Source organism: Danio rerio, chromosome 24, assembly GCF_052040795.2.
Source record: "Danio rerio strain M-AB ecotype USA chromosome 24, GRCz13ab, whole genome shotgun sequence".
NCBI classification, from domain to species: Eukaryota; Metazoa; Chordata; class Actinopteri; order Cypriniformes; family Danionidae; genus Danio; species Danio rerio.
Window position 1 is genome coordinate 25676019 of NC_141044.1, and position 13982 is coordinate 25690000.

At 36.8% G+C, this 13982-nt stretch overlaps 1 protein-coding gene across 8 annotated transcripts in view; it reads right to left on the bottom strand.

The window, feature by feature from the left end:
* The window catches only part of ctnnd2a (catenin (cadherin-associated protein), delta 2a), a 640689-nt gene that overhangs the window by 485944 nt on the left and 140763 nt on the right, over nucleotides 1-13982 (bottom strand). For 3 of the 8 annotated variants that reach the window (XM_087309488.1, XM_087309487.1, XM_087309486.1), the window contains exon 1: nucleotides 1002-1220. The exons of the other annotated variants lie outside the window; for them this stretch is intronic. The gene's annotated coding sequence lies outside the window, so the exon portion shown is untranslated. Of the gene's footprint in view, nucleotides 1-1001; nucleotides 1221-13982 lie in introns of those variants that run through there. 8 annotated transcript variants of the gene reach the window in all.

A 13982-nucleotide genomic window follows, 5' to 3' on the forward strand; every position in this document is an offset into this window, starting at 1 on the left:
TGTTTCCCAAGTTACTATTGGTTGAAATTTCATATTCAGTTTGAAAGCAACTCAATGCAACCGGCATTATCATCAACAAAAACACTGAATGAATATAATCATGGCCAGTTAGCATAGATTGGCTCGGTTATAACATAATTTCCAGGACCTGAAGTAATACATTAAATAGGGATTTAACTTGGACCTGGTTGACTGTGCAGGCAGACATGTAAAGAGTCGTACTAGCAACATAGAGTGCCCATGCAACTTTATATTATTTATTTATTTTTAGCAGTTATTAATAAAATATAAGTAAACATGGTGGTGCAGTGGGTAGTGCCGTCGGTTCGAGCCCTGGCTAGGTCAGTTGGTATATCTGTGTGGAGTTTGCATGTTCTTCCTGTGTTCACATCTGTGTTCATATAGGTTTTCTCCTTGTGCTCCGGTTTCCCCCACAGTCCAAAGACATGTGGTATAGGTGAATTGAATAAGCTAAACTGGCCGTAATATATGTGTGGGTGTGATTGCAAGAGTGTATGGGTGTTTCCCAGTGCTGGGTTGCGGTTGGAAGGTATATTGCCCTATGTATTACACAGTGCAAACCTACAATGACATTTTAATGATATCTTAATCAATCAATCAATCAATCAATCAATCAATCAATCAATCAATCAATCAATCAAATAAACTTTAATCAAGCAAGGTAAACAGATGCTGCATACCACTAGCACCTGTTGATCAGAGTTCAAAGAAAACAAGTGCAATAAATACTTTAAACACAAACTCATGAAAAATCCACCTTTAAAAATCAAATAATCACACCAAACAGTTAAGAGCGACTGAAACCCACCAATTAAAACCAATAAAACTACTGGAAACAACATACTTACATGTAGTAACTTTGATGTATCATCCCAAGCATAATAAAGCAAGAACCCTAACGTCCACCAGAAAAATTACTTCCACACACACCTCAACTGACATAACCAAAACATGCATAAGTTCAAAAACTTCAAACTCACCCTTTAAATCAGCAACATTCCAATCCACCGCGTTTTCTCACACACATCAGCCGCACCTCATCTGGCAGCACACGTCAGAGATCAGCATAAAGCCAGTACGTGGCGTCGACCATCCTTCTTCCACTTAGCTCTTCCCATTAGAGAAATTCCTTAAGTCATTACAGGCGCGGCCGCTCTGCCAGCCGCAGCTTCCCAGCACCTCGCGCACAACACAGACTCAGCCAGCCACAAAGGTCTCCATGGCAACAGAGACCCAGCGCCCCCCTCTGGTATTATTTATGCAACGTTTCATCACCGAACGTCCCGCCCACCAGCCAGCCTGCCAAAGCAAGCCTCCTTCCAATCACTCTCCCATCTCACAGGACTATTTGTGCCCTGCACCTCAAAAGACCAGGCAAGAATTTGGAGTGCCTTTGGGGTGAAACGCTAAAATGCCTCAATTCTTCCTCCTCCTCCGTCCATCCCTGGGAAAAAGCCTGCAAACTTTCACTGTCTGTTCCACATCAATATAAGCCTAGGAGTCTGCGTTCCTGAGAGAGGAGGAGCCATTTATCTAAAGATGTGTGTTTGAATACAATTGAGACCCATGTGTATCATAGCCATTTTCCTTCTGCGGCCTTTTCAGTGCGTTCATTATTTATCAAAGGACACTATATTTCAGAGCATACGTCTAAACGACCTGTCTGGCTATAGAGTGGAAGTAAATGAGAGATGGCATGGTGTTTAACTAAGCCAGTCTAAAGCTCATAAAAGCAAGGGGTTTTCAGAGGTTTAGTTGCTGCAGCAACAAGCCGGGGGAAAACGAGAAGAGTGAAATGTTGCTGACCGCCTGCTTTGTGTTCCCTCAGTAGGGCCGGTCAGTGATGAAAGCTGATTGATAAAAGGTTACTCTCGCTGTTCTCATGCATACCAAGTGTGCTGTCACCCTCTCGGCTAATAAGCCTCCTCTTTTTCTTCTGATCTCTCCATCCTTACAGATGAGCCGGAGAAGATGGTCAGGAAAGATTCCGAGCTGAATGCAAAGGGAGTGAGACGTTCTCCTTTAGAACTCACGGTAACGCTTTACAATAAGAGTCAGTAAGTTAAAGGGATAGTTCACTCAAAAACCTACAATTTGCTGTCAATTTACACATCCTTACAAGAAAATGGGCTAACACTAGATAAAACTAGTATTTGGTCATTCGTAAAGTGTGAGTCGATGATAACCATCACTTTGAGAGTCAAAAACATATACAGACAAAATAAAATGAATACCTTGGCTCCTGATGATAGTTTAGGAGTGCTTTTACACTTGGCATAGGCCCGTATAAGATTCTGACAGTATGATAACCTTGGATAAAAATTCACGGTATCACAGTATTATGATTACTGATTTAAAATAAGCTCTTTTTGAATGTCTGGGTAAAAAAAAAAAAAAAACTTTCGCCATTTTGGATCAGTAAACATGTAAGGCTAAATAATTAAAATAAATTATTGCCTTCTGCTCTCTTCATTAATTAAAAAAAAAAAGATTTCTTTACAACACATAAAAAACTGACATATACCTTAGACATACACCTTAGGAATAGTATAACAGAAAATTTTAGCGGTTTTAAAACCTTGACTTTATCAAACTACGGTAAGCCTTGAAACCGGTTATTGTCCCATGCCTATTTCACACCTGGTTTTGGTTCATTTGGTCCCGACCAAGTTCAACAAATGATACTTTATAGTATTCTTATACAGTTTTGGTTTGTCTTCACACTGCACTGATTATTCAGGTCTGAACCAGTTGAAACTAACAAAAATGCAGTCACCTGACAACATCCACATCACTCGTTAGCCAGAAGTGTCATTTAATGTAATTCCTAAACTGCCTTTTGATTGGTCAAAATGAACAATGTGTGAATATTCCTACTGAACTCCTGAAAGTAAACAAAGAGAAGAGGAAAACCCAGAAGACAACATGACACTTGTTTGGAAAGACTGTGCTGGCTAAATCCCAGATCATTGTATATTAAATAGTTTATATAAATCACTTCAGCTGAACCATAGACTTCTAAAATTAAGTACAGATTCAGCTTAAAAAACAATATTTTAATGCACTGAAAATGGCGAATGACATAACAGGCTCTATTTTAACGATGTAAGCACTTGGTCTAAAGTGCCTGGTGCAAAAGCATTGAGGGTGTGTCTGAATCCACCTTTGCTATTTTAAGGACGGAGATCCTTAAATTAGCATGCTTTGCGCCCTGGTGCATGGTATAAAGTGGTTGTGCTTATTCTCTTCATGAGTTAATATATGAGTTAATATAAACATAATGCAATATGAACTGCAATATGATTCTGACTGTTTTCTTAAGGTGACAATAGTATATAAATTTATATTAAACAAATTAATATAAAGGAAATAAAGGAGACATTAAGCAAAAAAAAATGTTATATTTTCAGGTGAAGAAAACACTCATATGTCTAGAACATGATACTGACCTCAAATAACTTTGAACAAAAGTACGCACTGCTTTAACATAGTTGGCATCTCAGAAAATGATCTTTTAATGCTCTCCTTTTGTGCCCTATTGTACAGGGATGGATTGGTTTGCACTGAGCAGAAAGAATATCTATTCCAGCCCCCCGGCGAAACCACCCTGTATCCCCACAGACTATGATCTGATGGCTGAGTGAAGACCTTCGTCTCTCTCAGGTGACACTGTCAGACCAGGATGAGACATCTGAGGTCGTTGAAGCCGCTGTTCAAACACACACAGACACACACAGTACTGAAAGCTTGCTCATGTCAGTCAGCTTCATGAATCTGACCATTTATCGAGGTGCTCTATGTGTTATTTAGCATGTCAAATATGAAGTTGAACCCGCGGTCTGAGTAAACGTCTGCTAGGCATAAAAAGAGATTTATTTGTACTAATAGCTCCATTTATGAGTCAGTTAATGGAGTTTTGCCATTTTAAACAAAGTAAATTAACTTTGAAAGAAAAAAAAAGTGACTACTTTGAAGACAATGGCGTATAAACAACACAACATAAATGCATTGCATTTACACATGAAAATAAACAACACAAGTAAATGATGGTTGTTGATTAAGCTGCTGTCAATCACAAAAATACATAATATTATGAAATACACTTACCAGACACTTTATTAGGTACACCTGTCCAACTGCTCATTAACACAATATCTAATTCACATGGCAGCAACTCAATGCTTCTAGGCATGTGGACATGGTCAAGACAATCTGCTGCAGTTCACACCGAGCATCAGAATGGGGAAGAAATGTGATTTAAATCACTATGAATATGACTTGTTTGTTGGTGCCAAATGGGCTGGTCTAAGTATTTCAGAAACTGCTGATCTACTGGGATCTTCATGCACAACCATTTCTAGGGTTTAGAGAGCATGGTCTTCAAAAAAAGAGAAAATATCCAGTGAGTGGCAGTTCTGTGTGTACAAATGTCTTGTTTATGCCAGAGGTTAGAGAAGAATGACCAGACTGGTTTAATCTAATATAGAGGCCCCAGTAACTCAAATAACCACTCGTAACAACCAAGGTATGCAGAAGAGCATTTACACGTTGAACCTTGAGGCAGATGGGCTACAGCAGCAAAAGACCACACCGGGTGCCACTCCTGTCAGCTAAGAACAGTAAACTGAGGCTCATCTGTAGGCAACATCTTCTGATGGCTACTTCAAGCATATAACGAGACATGTTATAAAGCGTGAATAATCTCAGACTGGTTTCTTGAACATGACAATGAGTTCACTGTACTCAAATGGCCTCCACAGTCACCAGATCTCAATCCAATTGGGATGTGTTTAAATGGGAGATTCGCATCATGGATGTGCAGCTGACAAATCTGCAGGAATTGCGCGATGCTATCATGCCAATATGGACCAAAATCTCTGAGTATCTCCAGTACCTTGCTGAACCTATGCAACAAAGGATTAAGGCAGTTCTGAGGGCAAAATGGGTCCATCGCGGTACTACTAAAGTGTACCTAATAAAGTGGCCGGTGCATGTATATTCAAATAGCAAAATGTACAATAATAATGATAATTATTATTACAACTTACTGTATGTTAGATCACATATTGGTGATTGTATAAAACTAAATTCTCATCACTTTTAACAAAGTGCTGTTAAAATCACATACAATTTACAATTAACCAATGTATAAAATAGGCCAATTAAAAAAAAACAACAACATAATATTATCCAAAGTTTTACCAGTCTAAATGATAAAATATATTTTGGTTCCACGTTATATTGTTGCTTATAACTGTGAACTTACATGGTAATTAGATGTGTATGAAGTATGTAACTGTATGTATACACTGGTATATAGTATTTACTTGTGTAATACTGGTGTAACTACACACATGTAACAACACACTGAATAGTATGTGTAAGTTCAAATGTGTAACAGGACATTACACATAACAACACTAAAAAAGTACACATTCATAACATGAATTACATAAGTGCATTGTGTAACAACGATATGTACTTGCAGGTGTTTTCCTGTTTTAGAATAAGAATGGCAGAACTAATTCTACATTAGAAGGTTTCACGTTGTGATACCAGTGTAATTACAGGGTAAATTCTCAGGAACTGTCCACTCAATATAAAGTGTAAAAAAGGTGTAAAAAAATTCTGCCAAAAAAGTATAAGTGTATATAGAAATATACAAATGCCTTGTATGTTGTTTGAAGTTAAATAGTAGAATCACATCAGTAATTCACATTAAAAGGGTAGTTTACCAAAAATTGTATTATTAATGTCCTATTAAACATTTGAACTCATTCAGTGTGTTGTTACATGTGTGTACTTAATCCAGTAATACACAAGTAAACACTATGTACCGGTGTGTACATACACTGTAACAACATACTACTTACACATCTAGTTATACAGGTATAAGCGACACTTAATATAAAGTAGGACCTATATTTTTTTGCAAATTCAAAAATTAATACCAAGTCAATGGATGTTTACTGGACTTTCTTGAGAATTAAATTTATATGATTTAATTAATACAGCAAGTATCGGGTTTATTGTAAAATTAACATACTATTGTGATAGATTGGTGTTTATTTTATGATTTTGATATAATAATCTTTAGCATATATAAAAATGAATTTGCATTTTTCAGTGTTTCATACAATAATGTTATGCTTAAAGTGACATCTTTCATTTTTCCCTTGTACACATTAATAATTGATTTAGATTTCAAAGGCCACTTATTTTACCCTTTTTACAAGATGTAAGATAAGCCATTGGTGTGTCCAGAATGTGTCTGTAAAGTTTCAGCTCGAAATTCCCATTAGATAATTTATTATAGAATCCACAATCTGTCCCTTTTTGAGTCTGAAAACAGTGTAGCTGTTTTTGTAGCATGTGGCTTTAAAGGGCCATGAAACCCCCTCGTTTCAGCAGTGTTTTCACACCTCTACTTTGGAAAGTCAGAAAAGTGGGCGTGTCCAGCTCTGTTTAGGGGGGAGTGTCGGAGGAAGAAAAGAGGCTTGGTGTGGGAGTGTCTATTTGGGCGCGCTGAATTTCAGAGTCAAAACACACACCCACAGCGGACAATGTGACTGTGTTTACATGGACATCTGTAGTCGAATTATTTGCCAAATTATTAAATGGTGGACTTTAACTGCAGTTTGGCTATTTTATTCAGGGAATTCATTAATGTCCCTCCCGACAAACGTGATATTTGATTCGAGGCGCTGCTCTAAGCGTGTATTTTTCATGCAATGTTTGATACCGCACGGCGAATGAGAGAAAAAAAACTCAGCATTTCCCGGAAACTTAGATACACACGGCAGGTAGCATCAGAAAGCCGCGTGTGTTATTCCGGTCACAAAATCCAACACGAGTTTATAGTTTGGTTGTAACTGTAAGTGCTAACTATTGCACTCGGTACAATAGTTTGTTTGATACGAATAAAATACGAACTGAATAAACAAAGAGCACTGGTCGCTCACTTAAAAAATCTGTAGTGGGACACATATACGACTGTCAACAGCTCAAAAAATGTGTTTTGGTGTTTCGTGACCCTTTAAATGTGAATGAGCACCCCCCGCACACTGTTCTCATGTGCATGTCTGTTTCTCGTTAAGCGTTACATCAGATAAACAGCACAGTGACAGAAACATACTAAGAAATACATCTCATTAGTCAAAAACACCAAGTAAGTTTATTGTATGTATTTGTGGTGGAGTTTATTAAAGCCTTTCTGAAATGATGCGTCTCACACAAATTTGTAAAAAATATTTGAATCCCAGTTTATTTGGGAAAAAAAAAGAAGTTCTGTGGACGTGTCATTATAGAAACATGGCGTCTGTCAATCAATTCAGTGAGCAGGAAAATCTGCACTCCTACGTCACGTTGCAGTGAGCCTTAAAAATCACTGGGATTCGGTTCCTATTTTAACGTCAAGAAATAAAAAAAACAGACTTGTTGGGTTTATATCACTCCAATATGAATGTGGACACACTATACATACAGACAGTTCTTTTTAAACAGCTTTCAAAAGTTGATTTCCATCATAGGTGCCCTTTAAGTGTTTAATAAATAAGTCATTTAAATACATTTAAAATGACAGAATGTGAACATTAGCCATCAATTATTGGTTATCATAACAACTTATTTAACAATATAGTAAAAAATTGCAATGTCTGTCCTTTTTTTTACTGTAGCTTAGTTAAGATGTTATGAAGCATCATAACTTTGCCTATATGATTTGATTTTCATTACCATAATCCCATGTAAATGAATGAATGAGATCCTCCTACGCTATTGTCCTTTTCAGAAGCCTGCAATCTTCTGTTGACTGAACTGATGTCCATCCCGTCACATTAAACAGTAATCATTCCCATGACGCTTCCAGAAGATAAATTCCCTCATGTGGTCCTGAGCGAGTCTAATCCATCGCCTGTAAAGGTTAAGTGACTTTCTTTCACAAGCACAGAGCATTTTTTCTTCTCCCAGGCAAAGGAAAGGCTGTTTGCTCGGTGTAGTTTGTTTATGTATGTGTTGGACTAAATTGGCTATTCTTAGTCTCGCTGAAGAGCAGACGTGACAGACAGAGGCCGCGCTTTTCAACTGACTTAATTGGGCCATTCATCACTGAATGCTGATGATGTCTGCCTTTCTCTCCCTCTATTTCTTTCACCTTACTATCCTTCTCAGCCTCTCATTTTGCATTCTTTCTTTTTCCAAATGTAGGAATGTAATCCTTATCTCATGTGACTCAAATTGGCCCACTCCGAGGATACCCCAATCAGGCAGTGATTTTTTTATGTTTGTATTTTTTCGATAAAGGGAAAGTGTACACAAGTAAACCCATGTGAACAAAACCAAGACTTTCTATTTTCTCCAAAACCTCAGCATTCGACAACCCCAAAACATGTTCAGTTCTGAGTGTGCCTCATACAGGTGGGTGGGCTTGACAAACCACCTGTAGAAAACAGACACTTTTATCTCTGACACTTTAACCGACCACTTTTGCATATTTGCACCAGGCACATTCTTACAATCGCTCCTGAGGGTTTTTCTTGTTGGTACCAAATCAACACTCTCCAAAACTGACAGCTTTTATCTTTCTATTGATGACTGTTCCATTTATCCCTCTAAATAGGTCAAGAGTCTGGGTGTCATCCTTGATAGCACCCTATCTTTTGATTCTCACATCAATAACATCACCCTGGTCTGCACTTCCACCTACGTAGCATCTACCATCTAACATCTAACATCTACGTAACTTTTCTTACCCCTCATGCCACTGCTGTTTTTGTCCATATCCTTGTCACATCTTGTTTAGATTACTGCAACTCCCTTCTCTTTGGTCTAACTCATAAATCTCTGTAAGCTTCAGTTGGTCCAGAACTCCTTCTTCTCATTACATCACTCCTGTCCTGCAGTAGCTTTATTGGTTACCAGATCATTTTTTAATTGATTTAAAAATTTAGCTGTAAACATTTAAAGCCCCTCCATATTTGTCTGCCCTCATTCACATTGCTACTCCCTCTCACACCCTGAGATCTTCTTCCTCCCTCCACTTGTATGTTCCCTCTGCTCGTCTATCATCCTTGGGCAGCAGAGCATTCAGCCACTCTGCTCTCCGGCTTTGGATCTCACTACCATCTGCCATCAGAAACTTTGACTTCCTTACATTATTCAAAACAAGACGCAAAACTCACTTATTTAGGGTTGGCTTTTATACTTCATTGTATCCGCACTATTGTTGTGTATACTTTTATATTATTTCTCTTGTTGTGTTAATGCTCTTGTTTTATTGACCGGTGTCTTTGAGTTGCCAGAAAGGCACCTTTAAATTAGATGTATTATTATTATTATTAATATTATTGTTATTAACAAAAAAAAGAGAAAAACATTGTGCATTCATGAAGTGTGACTCACACAGGTGAGTGGGCTTGATAAACCACCTGTAAATACAATCTTCTCTCTCTCTAAAATCACACTTTGAGCACAAACAGTTGCTTTATATACTTAGGCCAGTGGTGTCCAAACTCCTGCAGGTTTTAGCTCCAACTTGCCTCAATAAACTACATGAGCCACCATCATCAATTTTATATGAAGAGATATTGATGACATATGATGATGTGTGCGGGTGTTGTAGTGGTGTGCCATTTCTTAGGGGTAAATTTTGAAGCACTTCCCCCTCACACTCCATTTCAAGAGCCAAGAGAAAGGAGTAGGGGTACAAAAAAATAGAATTGGGATTGGGCCTTAGCACTACTTGTGTGTATTGCCTCATCTTGCTGAATTGCTGAATTCTTCATCAATTGTACGTAATGGAAATTTACATTTACATTAATGAACAATGTTCAAGATTGAAAAAATACCCAAACTATCCCAAAGGCTAGTTTCTTTTCCTTTGCCAAGATGTTATGAATTCAAATTATAACTTAAACTCAAAACAACAGTTGTGAAAGACCAGCATATAAAGGTAAAAATTTCCCACTCCTTTTTTATATAATCAAAACTTGCTGAAGTTTCAGAATATCATATAAAAGCCCTGCCCTCTTTTTGAAAGTAGGAGCTCATTTGCATTTAAAGGGACACACACAAAGATGGCAAAGATGGTGTTTTGCCTACACTCGAATAGATATAATAACGGATATATGTGTTATTTTGAGCTGAGACATTCCAGATGTATAATTAAAATGAACCTTTTTTTTCTTCGTTCTTTTTTGGTGTGGTATTTGTTTTTTAGTAAGTAAAACCTCCGTGGATTGGTTTTGTGCTTTGCTGCTTCTCTATTTGTGGATGTCTTTTTAAAACATTTTTCAGCTTGTTATCTCTACAAAATGCATTTGACATGAAGTGCATATATCAGAGTGAATGTTAAATGAGATAATATGCAGACTGGCATAGTCATAACTCTTTTCAGTGCATTGTATAATGTTCCTGTTTGGCATCCTTTTTTTTGTTTGTTTTAGAGACATACTCACTCTTTAAAAACTCTTCAAAAACCAGAGTTTAAACTCAAGTCATGAATATAAACTCCGCACCAAGCAATTTAGTGTATACCAAATGTCTAATATATGGCATTTTATCTAATACACACACACACACACACACACACACACACACACACACACACACACACACACCAACACACACACATATACATATATATATATATATATATATATATATATATATATATATATATATATATATATATATATATATATATATATATATATATATATATATATATATATATATATATATATATATATATATATATATATATATATATATATATAAAGGGTGTCACGATCCTCCAAATTCTTGATTCGATTACATTTTCGATTCTAAAGTCACGATTCGATTCGATTTTCAATTATAAATAATCAATTAATTAATAACTAATTAATTATTTGTAGCCTACCGTTTAAACTACCTGACTTGCATGGTCTTTGTTTTACCCATAAACAAATCATACAGTAAATAAATAAAGGTAAGTTACACACATAATTACCACCTGTCAATCACTTTTTTCTGCAGGACTCGGGAATAGGCAGTGATCTGTGTCGTTATAATGGCGTCGGTAAAAAAGGTGCACAACCAACAGGAACCAGCCAACAGTATCTGAGGTGTTCGTTAAAATGGCTAAGTACTTGTGTGAAAGTAAAAGATGTTCTATTTATATTCAACATTATATATAATGTTATATTCTCCTCAGGTCTGCTGTCCTGTGCCAGTTCGTCATTGTTTCCTGCCTTGTCTAGTCTAGTACTTATTCCTGTCAGCCTGCCCAGTCTAGTTTGTTTTGATGGTTCATTTGTTTCATTAATGTTTTCCCCCTTAGGGTAGTTTGTTTTGCCTCTTGTTATATTTTATTATTAATAAAAACCCATATTATTTCTGCACTTAAGTCTTCGCTCCTTTTCTTTAACAGCGATTGTGACAATAATCTGCCAATTGTCCTGCAGTTGATCTCATAAATTTGTCTTCTTATGATACACATTGGACTTAGGATTGATTAGATGACATATTTGATGATTACTCCAGAGTACTCGTAGATCTACACCAATTAAGTTATAATGCTTTTGGGAAACATAGTGTAACATTAAGATCAGTCGCATGATCACTTTTATGACCTACTTAGGCTTATGATGCTTTTGGGAAATGCAGCCCAGGACAGTATTTGAGTGTTTAATTAGGCAGTTTACAAACCAAATTTCATTAAATTAAATAAAGGATAAAAGTGATTTCAAATATACTAACCGTACGTTCACACCAAAAGCGGCGAGATCGTCCAAGGTCGCTCTGGCCGCCCTCGCGACAACGCTGTCTGCCTTCAGCTCCGGCGGCGAAAGCGTCAAAACTCGCTACATTGATCTCGTACTTAAAGGAGCCGTTGCAGCATATCAGTTACATTTCTGCATAAGGCATGTTTTTAGCGTGAAAATGTTGCGCACTTCTTATCAAATTCATAAAACAATGGAAGATCAAGTTGCGTGTGGTGTGGCTTTGCTCTATTTATCCAATATGTGTCCATATGTCTGAAATATCCTGAAGCAGCTATAGTGTTTTGTACTGTCACATTGCGTGAGATTCCCTCTTTTTTAAGATAAATTTATATAACATTAATGAACATCAGTAACTTATTTAATGAATGTTCCTGTAAGAAAACATTGTAAATAATTGGAAATCCGGCGACTGCAATAATCAAACCCTTGGGAACAACTGTGGTCGGAACCAAAGTTCACAGGTCTGTGTTCCCTGAACTGCTATCAAGCGTTGGATGTCTTTATTCTGATTGCTTGCCGCCGAACCGCGTCATAGCTCATTACCATAAAGTTGACTTCATTTCAACTCTCCTCGACGCTCACGCCGGCGAAGACGCGCCGCGCTGCTCCTCGCCGCTTATCGTCGCCTATCGCCGCCGGCTCTCATTGAAAATGAATGACTTCCGGCTACTTTGACGCTCTCGCCGCTTTCGGTGTGAACGTACGGTAAAGATGCTATCAAAAAACATTTTTAAACACAAAATATTTAAAATATGCATTTAAAGACATGTTGCTTTGTGACGCATTGTAAATGTTAACATCAGAAAAAAAGGGCAAGCTAATTTAACTAAATGATTAACAATATTTAAGGTATGAGGTCTGATAGTATTAAAATGTCATTTAATGCCAAAAACAACACTTTTCTTGCTTTTTAAATGATGATTTATTCTCATTTTATTACAGCTGATTGCTGATTTTTGCATTCTTTGGCTACAGCAGTTTACTTCCAATTTACACCAATATTTAACAACAACAATAATTGCATATATAGTTTTATCTATCGTGAACTTAAGAAGAGCTTCATACACTAAAAAATTACTTCGGAAGAGTAAAATACAGTTGAAGTCAGAATTATTAGCCTCCTTTTGAATTTTTGTTTCTTTTTTTTAAATATTTCCCAAATGATGTTTAACAGAGCAAGGAAATTTTAACAGTTTAATAATATTTTTTCTTCCGGAAAAAGTCTTATTTGTTTTATTTCGGCTAGAATACAAGCAGTTTTTAATTTTTTAAACTCCATTTTAAGGACAAAATAATTAGCCCCTTTAAGCTATTTTTTTCGATAGTCTACAGAACAAACCATCATCATACAATACCTTGCCTAATTACCATTACCTGCCTAGTTAACCTAATTAACCTAGTTAAGCCATTAAATGTCACTTTAAGCTGTAATAATTCTGACTTCAACTGTAACTAATAATAATAATAAGAAGAAGAAGTGTTTGCACAATTGTTATACAACACAGAATACATTCATGGCTACTGTCCAAATACTTTTTGAGGCCGCTGTTTGCAGGTCTATTATAAATATATACACATATTGATATTCCATCAACCACCCTGATTCTCCAGACACGAGACATTGATCGCCCCATACTGTCAACACTATTTACAAATGACAAAATATGCTAACGGTTCAACCCCAAGTCTTTACAAAAAAAAAAGGAACACCCCCCTCAAAAAAATAAAATGTACTAAGTTGTTTATGCTCTTATGAAGTTAGACTATTGGCACAACAAAACAGCACCTCGAAATGTCAGTGACTAAATGCCAACTCACAGCTTCAGCACTGAACCCTTGAGTAACCTCCAGCTGGCTGGATCTGTTCACCCTGATTCAGAAATTCATTGATCCTTGGAGACAATCATTTTGAGACCTAGAAACAGGTAAATCAAGTAAAATGATAACAATTCAGTCAACAGCACCGAAATAAAATAAAATAAAAAATAAATAAAATAAAAAATAAAAAATAAATAATAATAAAATAAAATAAAATAATGGCGATGCGGTGGCGCAGTGGGTAGCACATTCACCTCACAGCAAGAAGGTCACTGGTTTCTGTGTGGAGTTTGCATGTTCTCCCATGTTCGTGTGGGTTTCCTCCAGGTTCTCCGGTTTCCCCCACAAGTCCAAAGGCATGTTGTATAGGTAAATTGA